This window comes from Callospermophilus lateralis, chromosome 6 (genome assembly GCF_048772815.1).
Source record: "Callospermophilus lateralis isolate mCalLat2 chromosome 6, mCalLat2.hap1, whole genome shotgun sequence".
Classification (NCBI taxonomy): Eukaryota; Metazoa; Chordata; class Mammalia; order Rodentia; family Sciuridae; genus Callospermophilus; species Callospermophilus lateralis.
In genome coordinates, this window is record NC_135310.1 from 129,477,755 (window position 1) to 129,488,510 (window position 10,756).

At 35.7% G+C, this 10,756-nt stretch overlaps 1 pseudogene; it reads left to right on the plus strand.

Moving 5' to 3' along the window:
• The first annotated feature begins 3,404 nt into the window (after nucleotides 1-3,404).
• LOC143400826 (olfactory receptor 12D1-like) lies at nucleotides 3,405-4,330 on the plus strand (annotated as a pseudogene).
• Nucleotides 4,331-10,756: the final 6,426 nt, after the last annotated feature.

Sequence of the window (10,756 nt, forward strand, 5' to 3'; positions counted from 1 at the left end):
ATCACCAAAAAATGGAATTTTACTTGAATCCTTTGAGCCTTGATTTACTTCTGGTAAATGGTAATGGTTTTAGTACTTCTTTCATTCAGCCTTTTCTGAGAATTAAATTAACATGCTAGGAATTCAGAAAAATAACTTACACATAAGGAGCCTGCAGTGGAGGTTATTTACTTGCATTATATTTACAGCATATAAAATAACAAGGACCCATTAATGTGATTCATATAGAATGAACTGCTACCAGAGCAACAAAAAAAAACCCCAGGAAAAATATGGACAAATTACATTACACATTTATTACTGCTATTAGGATCCTCCTATAGATGGCGGATCCACATAGTTACCCCTTGGATTAATCAGACAGAAACTTTTACCTAAAAGATAAGAAAAGAAATGAAGATACACATTAGGAAAACCAATAGTATTCTCTAAGCAGAGAAAAATGTAAACTTTTGGATGCCAAAATTGGAGAAAATAATCTAGGGTTATTACCAACAGTGAAGAGTCAGAAGAAACCAAAGCACTACTACTTCTCTTTACTCCTTAAAATAATAGTAATAAGTGAGTAGAACATTAAATACAACCATCTTTCTCTATTGATTAATAGGATATGTGACTCACTGATTAATTTTCTTTACCAATTTTCTTTCTACTTTAAATTCCAATGTATGTTCTAAGGGAGTGCCCAAGAAAATAAGTCTACACCTTTATCTTAGGAAATTTGACTAAGCAAGTGCATTAGGCTATTGACACTTGTACTGACCATGACTCTGAAATTAAGAATCAAATGCAGTAAGAAGAGACAATAGTAAGAACTACAAAACAATAGAACTCCACAGAGGAATATCATAACACTACTCGCTCATCATTTCAAATGTGGAAAGGTACCTGTTTATTCATTCAAGAATCCTTCTTTGCACCAGGGGACACAATATCTCTCAGGAGTTTTATCTAGAGAGCCAAGACTCATTAAAAGGCCAGCAGATTTTCAGAAAGCAAAGAAGAGGTTTTGTAATACAAAAAGTTTATTCTAAATTCTCATCATAAAATATCACTTTGAATATTTTTCTGTCATGTATAATCACTAAGCTATTAACCTGAAAAGGTTTCATATCTGTTCAGTGATTCTGAACACTCCATCAGGTAAGAGAAAGAAATAGGGGAAGGCTGAAAAGTTGCCCATATTTTCTATCTGATATTTCTATCTCATATTTTCTAATGAGTGATCTGTCTGCTTGTTGGCATTATAGCTAATCGTTCAGGATTTAAAGCTGGTTTCATATCTTATGATGATTCCTCATCATATAGATTTTGAAAGCACTTTACTTCCCACATCTTTAATGAAATAACTCAATATCAATTTAACATGCCTGGTTTTTTTTTTAGATATTCCTCAAGGCAAACCTGTAATCTCTAAATACTGAAATTGTAGGGAAAGAAACTATGTCATACAGAGGAGTGTGAGATCTAATATTCTTTAGAAGTTAGGAAAAAATAATTTTTTGTTTGTCTTCTTGTTTTTTTTATCTTTTACTGTCATCAAACAGATTTTTGATGCAATTTTATTGGGTCAGAGAAGCAAGATTTTTGTTTGGCAGATCACTTGTTTATTTGAAAGGGTGATAAAATTTTTGAACTATATACCCTGTGAATGGCTATTAAGAAAGTTATTCTAAATTATTGGAAGACAGCTCTTCCTGGAGGTATAATAGATGTTAATTTCCCCAAATCTTCTCCAAAATAAAACCGAGAGTCCCAGAGGTTCCCAGGAAGGAGTCCCTAGTTCATTCACTTTTTTACTCAGCTTCTTCTTTCCTCTATGACTGTTCAAACCTCAACCGATTGTCCTTTTTTAGAAAACACCTTAATATCTGCATCTCTTTTCAGATTTCCTTATAGTTCTTTTTCTTCTCTCACTTTCTCCCCCATCTACAAGTTCCCCACATGTCCTTTCTCCTCCCTTCCTAATTAGCAAGTTAATTCACTGTACTTGTTAAAGGGGGAACCAAGAGCTACTTGGAATTTTATCTGCTTTTCTCAATGTAGATAAATGAGATAACACCAGGTACATTACAAACATTATAGGATAAAAAATTCAAGAGTTTTCTCAGTGAACAATGTAGTCAAATACCAAATCTCATAATTAATAATTACAATTTCTCAAAAGTCTCAGCATTCACAAAGTAAATGCTATTTCAATTCTGCAAAAGAAATGAAAATTAATGCATTTCTTTAATAGAAGACAAAATTTTATTTAATGGAAAGAAAGAACAGACAGAAAACACTTTTGCAATTGAGGAGACCTGGAAATTTGTGACAAATTTGCAGAGAGCTGATACAAAGCAGACAGACTTCTGGTGTCATGAAAAACAATATAACTGCTGGTGATGCATTAAAGGAATCAAAAGTCAAGGAGGTGATTTCCACTTGAGGTAGAATATTCTTTGATAGTCTATTCCTGAGGACTGAATTTATTTCAGGCAAAATAAAATGAGACTTAAAATGTGTCAAAAGGGAGACAGGATTTTAAAGGATTAAAGGAATAGATGCTTAAGAAGATAGCATTAAGTAATGTAAGGGGGAAACTTTAACTCATAGGAAGAAGAAAGTTGATCCAGGGATTTGGGCATCTTAAAAAAGAGTCTCAGGGCAACTAGACAAGAGAAAAACATTTTTCATAAAAAAAAAGTGATTTCAGATCCTACTTGAGAAAATACAAGGCTCAAATTATAGAAGAAACTAAGCCCATAATTGGATATAGCAGTGATAAAATTTCAAATATACCTATATTAATAATGATTAGTGTGATATCATTTCCTACTCAAATAGGGCTCTGTGACTTTTCCAAGAATGTCAATTAGAAAGAGATGAAAGAACAACCCTAGCCCCTTTTACTACAGAAAAATTATTGCCCCTGTTTTAAGGATTGTTCATTTATTTAAGAACTTTATGATGCAATAATTCCATCCCTGGCTATTTTTCTTAAGTAAAATTCTTCAGGTTGCTTCTCTCTCAGTAAGGAGATCACAGAAGGTGGTAGAAGAAATTATCACCTCAAGCAGCTGACTTAGGAGATGAAAAGGAAGTTGCTTTGGAATGTAGATGTTCACAGCTAGAGAAGATGGTAGACTGAAAACCTGCTCTAAATCCCTAAGAGAAAGGAAAATATTAATGACAAATCCAATTTTAAAAAATGACTGATCCACAACACATGTAGCCTAAACATTTAAATACTACACAAGATCTGAGGCAAATCTCCTCAAATTTTTTTGTCTTAGCAAGAAAATCATCAGTTAGAAAGACTCCCTCAAAATTTTTTGTCTTATCAAGAAAATCATCAGTTAGAAAGACTGATCCTCATTAGGAATAATGTTTCAAAATTACTTATTCTTTTCTTTTAAGTGATGTTGAATCAGACTTCAATCATTGAATTCCTCCTCCTGGGATTAACAGACATACAAGACCAACAGCCTTTTCTTTTTGCTGTTTTCCTCACAATCTACCTTGTGAATGTGGCTGGGAATGGAGCCATCCTGATGATTGTCATCTCTGATCCCAGACTCCACTCACCTATGTATTTCTTCCTGGGAAACCTGTCATGTCTAGATATCTGCTACTCCACAGTGACACTGCCAAAGATGCTGGAGAACTTCCTCTCTACACACAAAGCAATATCTTTCATGGGATGCATAAGCCAACTTCATTTCTTCCACTTCCTGGGTAGCACAGAGGCCACGTTTCTGGCAGTGATGGCATTTGACTGCTTTGTAGCTATGTGCAAACCACTTCATTACACTGTCATCATGAATCCCCAGCTCTGCACCCAGATGGCTATCACCATTTGGGCCACTGGATTTTTCTATGCCCTGCTACACTCCATAATGACATCTCGCTTGAACTTCTGTGGTCCCAACCACATCCATCACTTCTTCTGTGATGTTAAGCCATTGCTGGAGTTGGCCTGTGGGAACACTGAGCTCAACCAGAGGCTGCATAATACTGTCACGGGGACCATCACTGCAGGCACCTTCTTTCTGACCTTCTCTCCTATTTCTACATTATCACCTACCTCTTCCTCAAGACCCAGTCCTGAAGCACACTTCACAAAGCACTGTCCACCTGTGCCTCCCACTTCATGGTGGTTATTCTTTTCTTTGCTCCTGTTATCTTCACCTACATTCGCCCTACCTCAGGGAACTCCAGGGACCAGGATCGCATCATTGCCATCATGTACAGTGTGGTCACTCCTGTTCTTAATCCACTGATCTATACTTTGAGGAACAAGGAAGTGAAGGATGCCTTCTTCAGGGTGATCAGAAAGAGAGTCTGACCTGAAGGATTCTAGAAAACGCTTCTGAGGCATAAATTTCCAGACATTGAGAAAGTTGAGATATATAAGTATACTGCTTCTTAAATTGTTTAGAATATGCCCAACAAAGGAAATTGGATAACAGAAAAATTCTAAATCGAGTAATATGCTCTAGTTGTGTTAAACTATATATTCCTAGGTAACAGAAGGTAAACATTTATATATGGAACACTAACCATGAAACCATAATGTTGAATTTGTTTTTAAGAATATCATATAATAATGTGATAGTAGGAGCAAATGTGACTCCATTTTGTTTTATGACTTCATCCTGTAAAACAACCATGCCAAGTAGAAGAGTCATGACTGGAGCAAGATATTCTTTTCCTTTTGCTATAGAAACCTTTAAGAATATGGAACTACCTAATGGGGCATTGTTTCTGTAACTAGGGTAACGGGGCTCTGTTTCTGTAACTGGGGTGACTGGAATAACTGTGATTGGTTAGGCTTCCCTCCGCTTGACTGCACTGTCCCACTTCTGTAACCTGGCTTGCTTGCATTGGCTACACCCCCCGAGCATCCCTTTTGCGGTTTTCAAGCTTATAAGGAGTGCCCTTGCAATTGTTCGGGGCTGATCAGAGGAACAGCTTTATGTTCTGGTCAGCCGCCACCGGTGTGCTTCAATAAAGGCTTGATTCTATTATACATGAGTGGTCTGGAAGTCAATTTATGAAACCCTAGGATGAAGCTTTAACTATAACAATAATATTTATTTACAATATATTATAATGTGTTCTTATACATAACCAGGTATAGAAATGTGTGTATACTACCTATATTTGGTATATATGAATAATATTTTGGTCTGTTTATCTGTGTGATCCTTCTAGGCTAACACATTTTAGACTTATCAATAAAATTATTAAAATTTTATGTTTTTAAAAGTTTAATTTAATGCTATGTTTATGCCATTGGAAACAAATATCAATTCATGTGCAAGTTATGAATATTTTTAACAGGTATGTCCTGATTATTTTTTGTTTTTGTCCTTTTAATACATAATGATTTGAAATTCAAAATGTATAAAAAGCTAATGTGCATGGCCCTGTCATCTCTGCTTTCAGCTGCAGCCATTAATTCAGAGAAGACCAGACAAAAGGTGATGGGGGATAAAGAAAAGACAAACAGAGGAAAAGCACATAGAGAAAAAGCTGGACAGTCAAACTCCACTAGCGTTTGACTGACTCAGAGCTAGCTCAGCACATTTATTATACAGGTTTTATCAAAAGGTTATTTTTGAGAAAGTTTCAGCAAAGCAGGCAATCTGAAGAACACAGGACTGGTGAGACATGAGGGTTATCTGGGTATGTTCAGAATTCTCTATTCCCAGGAGCTGGTGCCTTAGCTCAAAGTCCAGAGTTACATAAATCTGTGCCTTTGCACAGTTTACATGGGCAGGCATCACCATAGCAACCGAGCCATCTTGATCTGTACCTGTACACAGCAAGTTCCCAGTGCTAACACAGCCATGAGTCAGTAAGACCATGATTCAAGTTACTGCTCTGCACAAAAAGAAGTCCCTCCCTGCCCCCACCCCCACATAGGTAACCCTCGTGGGCAACCAACATTAGTGTCTGCTTGTCTGTCCTTGCAGAGAGCCTTTATGCATATTCCAACAAATACAAATATTTACTTATAGAAAGAATGGAACAAAAATATATTGTTTTGTGAATAAATCAGTGTACCAAATTAGGTGTATCTTAGAGATCTTTCCCTATCAGTACATAAAATTGACCTTTTCTGTTTTAACCTGCCTACTACATGCTTCTTCCAGATGTGTCATACTTATTAGGTTGGTCCTCTCACACTGCATATCTATGCTAATTCAAGTCTTGCTCCAACACATAAAACTACATGACATGTGTATAAAATATATTTGTAGGATATATATAAAAGTCTACTTCATATATGAAAGTCTTTTTAGGATAAATACTTGGGCATGGAAATGTTAGGTAAAGAGATACAGGTGTTATAATTCTGATTGCATTAACATCGTACCCTCCCCAGAGGTTATAACAACTTGCACTCCCACCTGCAATAAAAAGACTTTATATTTCACACTGCACTGAATATAAACAGTGTCAATGGCTTACCTTCTACATGCTTCTTCATAAAATATTCTACTTTTGCAGCTGGAGATGTAACGAATAGTGTTCTAAAGATTCTTCTGAACCATAGAAATCTGCATAATATTATTATTGCTATGGGGATTTTCAGGCTATTTGAAACCAAGAAAGAGAGTAACTGAGAGAAAGGAGAAGCTGAGATTAAGACAATTCTTAGTGACATACACACAATACGAAATGTTTCTCCCCACTGCAAAGCAAACTCTTAAAACATTCCACTTGCACACAAAGTGTATTCATGTGAAAAATTAGCCAATTATGTTCTTTATTATTTTAATGCGTAAATACTGCACAAGTGTTAGATTTACCAATGCCCTGTCCAAGAGATTTCTAGTAAATAAAGACAGGACACTCAAAGGTACCATGTGGCAGAAAAAGAAGAATCTCACATAAAGGACATGCTGAAGAGAGAATGAGCTAGAGAAACACAACTGAAATGTTCCATCTCCTTCATAATAAACAAAATTAAATTAAAGAAAGGAGGAAATAATTTTAACTAAATGAATTGATGATTTTATTTTCACATTTCACAATTCAAATGAAAATTACTTTTTTTGATCCAGTAAGGAAATTACGTAAAGCAAATGATATTGTAGTAACTGCTTAACATAAGTAAAATGATCATTTACCATTTACCATTGTTTAAGATATATAAGGGTAAGATTATGCAAGCTATTTTGAGCTGGTATACTGACTATTCAAAATTTCTACTTTCACTTTGGCAAACTCAATTTGTTTCTGGCTTTTCTCTTATGCTTTCTCTATTTCCTAACTAACTCAACCTTCTTCAGTCCTTCAATTCCTGTTTTGCTGAAGATAGAATGTATATGTGGAGAATGCACAATACAGCCTGAACTGACTTAGACTTGCATTTCTTTGGTTTTAATAACTATAGAGAAAGCCCTTGATGTTCTGTTTAGCTATTGCTGCCTAATACCCCAAAATTTAGTGTCTTAGTCTATTATTTAAATAAGTAACATGATTCTGGTGGGTCAAAATTGAAAAGGGATCTGCAGGGAAGGGTTGATTTTTGCTCAATAATGTCTGGAGCCTTTGTTGGGATGACTTAAACATCTAAGAATAGAAAAGCTAGGTGCTGAAAAAGTCTATTTCTCTCTAACCTGTTCCATGTCATTATTATGAGGTTATTCAATGGAGAAGTAAGGGCAGACTTTCCTAATGGGAACCAGTAGCTCAAGGCAAAAGCTACTGGTTGTCTTAAAGAGAAAACTTGATTCAAAGTCAAGAACTAACATTAACATAATGTTCTATTTGTCATATTTTATTGGCCAAAGCAGTCACAGGTAAACCAAGTTTTACAGGGAGAGAAAAGTTTCTATTTCCCAATTTAAAAAAGTTCAAAGAAACTGGGAAATGAAGTTGATCAGATTATACTAAGTATGTGTATGAATATACCACAGTGAATTCCAATTTCATATATAACTATAATGCATCAATTAAAAATAAATAAATAGGAAGATCAATAGAGTAGAGAACAGAGATTAGGGGAAGGAAAGAAGGAAGGCAAGGGATATCATTGGGGATTGAAATGGAGAAAACTATGTTATATGCATTTACAAATATGTAAGTATGAACACCGCTGTTGTGTACATTTGTTTTATTCAGCTTTTGTGTGGTCATTCTGGCAAAAACATTCAACAAAAACAACTTAGAAAAGGAAGTTTATTTTGGTTCACAGTTTCAGAGGTTCAGAGCATGAAAGACCAACTCTGGGCCCAAGGTGAAGTAGATCATCATGGCAGAAGGCCATGGTAAAGAAAAGTACTCAGGACTTGGCAACCAGGTAGCAGAAAAGAGTGGGGCCACAGGGAAGATGCACCTTCCAGGGCACATCCCAAGTGACACCTCCTCCAGTCATACCCCACTTGCCTACATTTACCATCCAATCAGTCTATTCAAACTAAGATGGACTGATTAGGTTGCAGCTCTCCAAAATATAATAATTTCATCAGTGAACATTCTTGCATTAGCAGAAACTTTTGGGGGGACACTTTACATCCAAACTCTAGCATTCTGCCCCTGGCCCCTGGAAACTCATGCCCATCTCACAATGCAAAATGTAATCATTCCATCTCTATGGGCCTCCATAGTCTTATTAGTTTCAGTTTTATCCAAAAGTCCAAATATAAACTCTCATCTGAGACTCAAAGCAAACTCTCTGAAAATCAAAATATACAGTGGCATATAATAAACATTCCAATTCCAAAATGGAGGAAAGGGGCATAGAAAGAAGGGGTGAAGCCAATGCAAGATGAAATTCCAGCTGGACAACCTGGTCCACTAACTCCAAGTACAGCATTAGAGCATATAGTGGCAAAATGTTCTCTCCAAAAGACTTGGGGAGCCCCACCCCTTTGGCCTTGCCAGTTGCATGATATGTGGTGGTTTTTAGCCTGGCTCCTTCCACAGCCAGCAGCTTTTCTTGGCAGAGAGACTATGAGATCAGTGCAAAAGTGCAGGGCGTACTGAAGAGAAATTGTGTGGCTCTGCTCTGGCTCCACCTCTAGGCCAGCCTTTAGCAACTATCCCTTCATGGATATTAACACTCCACTCCAACATGTTGGTGTCTCTGCCTCTGGAAATAGCCTTCATAATCCCTTGAATGGGTTTTCCTTGCTTTACCTGCAAAAGTGGCTCTGTCTTGAGATCACTCCCATTCCCCCTTGAATTTGCATCTACTTTCTAAAATGAACTTCTATGTATCTGAAAAAATATGCTACTGGGATTTTGACAGTAATTTCAATTAATATGTACATCATTTGGGGTAGTATAAAATTTTACTAATATTAGTTCTTCTAATTTCTAAGTATGAGTTGTCCTATCAATTGTGTCTTCAACTTGTTTCATCAATGTTTTATAGTTTTCAGTATAAGGCTTTAATCTTCTTAGATATACTTATCTCTCAATATTTTATTATTTTTTCCTATTGTAAATAAGACTGCTTTAAAATTTTTTTCCAATAGTTTGCTATTACTGTATAAAAATGGAAATAATTTTTACAAATCAATTTGTATCCTTCAACATTAGTGATTTTTTTTCATGAATCATAGGAGGTTTTATTGTTTTCTTTTTTGAATCTTAAGAGTTTTTGACATATACAATCATGTCATATGCAGACAATTTTACTTCTTCCTTTCCAAATCAAATTTCTTAGGTTTAGTTAAAGCAGTGATAGTAGCATACAGATATATAGATCAGTGCAACTGAATAGAGAGTCCAGAAATAAATTCATGTATATGCAATCAAGTGATTTTTGACAAGAGTACCAAGAACACACAATGGGAAAAGGACAGTCTCTTCAATAAAATGTGCTCAGAAACTAGTTATTCATATGTAGAAAGTGAAATTGGGCCATCTCTTACCACATCTACTAAAATCAACTCAAAATGGATTAAAGATTTAAATAATAAGACCTGAGACTATGAAAGTCCCTCAAGGAAATATGTATGGAAAACTTCTTGACAGTGGTCTTAGCAATTATTTCTTAAATTTCTCAGAAAAAGACCAGCAATTAAATAAAAAATTGTAAAATGGGACTTTAACAAGCTTCTACATAGCAAAGGAAGCAATCAGCAGAGTAAAAAAGCATACTGTAATCCAATTTCCGCAAAGAAGACATTTGTCCAAAAGACATATGAAAAGGTTCTCAAATTAAACACACACACACACACAAACACACACACACACACACACAAACATACACACACATATAATTATGATTATAATTCATTAATTAAAATATAGTACAGCAGAGAAAATAGATAGGGGGAGTAATGTGGGAAGGAAAAGAAAGGTACTGGAGAATAAGATTGTTACAATTTGAATATGAGATGTCCCTCTAAAAAACTCATGTGGCAAAGCAGAAAAGTTCAGAGCAGAAATTATTAGATTAGAAAAGCAGTAACTTTTGAAGTAACTCATTAGATGGATTAATAATCTGAATGGATTCAGGATGTTAACTAGTGGGGCATGGCTAGAGGAAGTAGGTCACTTGGGGCAGGCCCTTGGGAATTTTCTCTCTCTCTCTCTCTCTCTCTCTCTCTCTCTCTCTCTCTCTTTCTCTCTCTCTTTTCTTCTCAGCTGCCATGACCTAAGTAGCTTTCTTCCACTGCACCTTTTCCACATAATTCTGTCTCATCTGAGGTACAGAGCAATTGAGTCAACAGCCGTTGACTGAATCTCAGAAACTGTGGGCTCCAAATAAACTTTTTCTTTTCTAAGTTTTTCTAATCAGGTATTT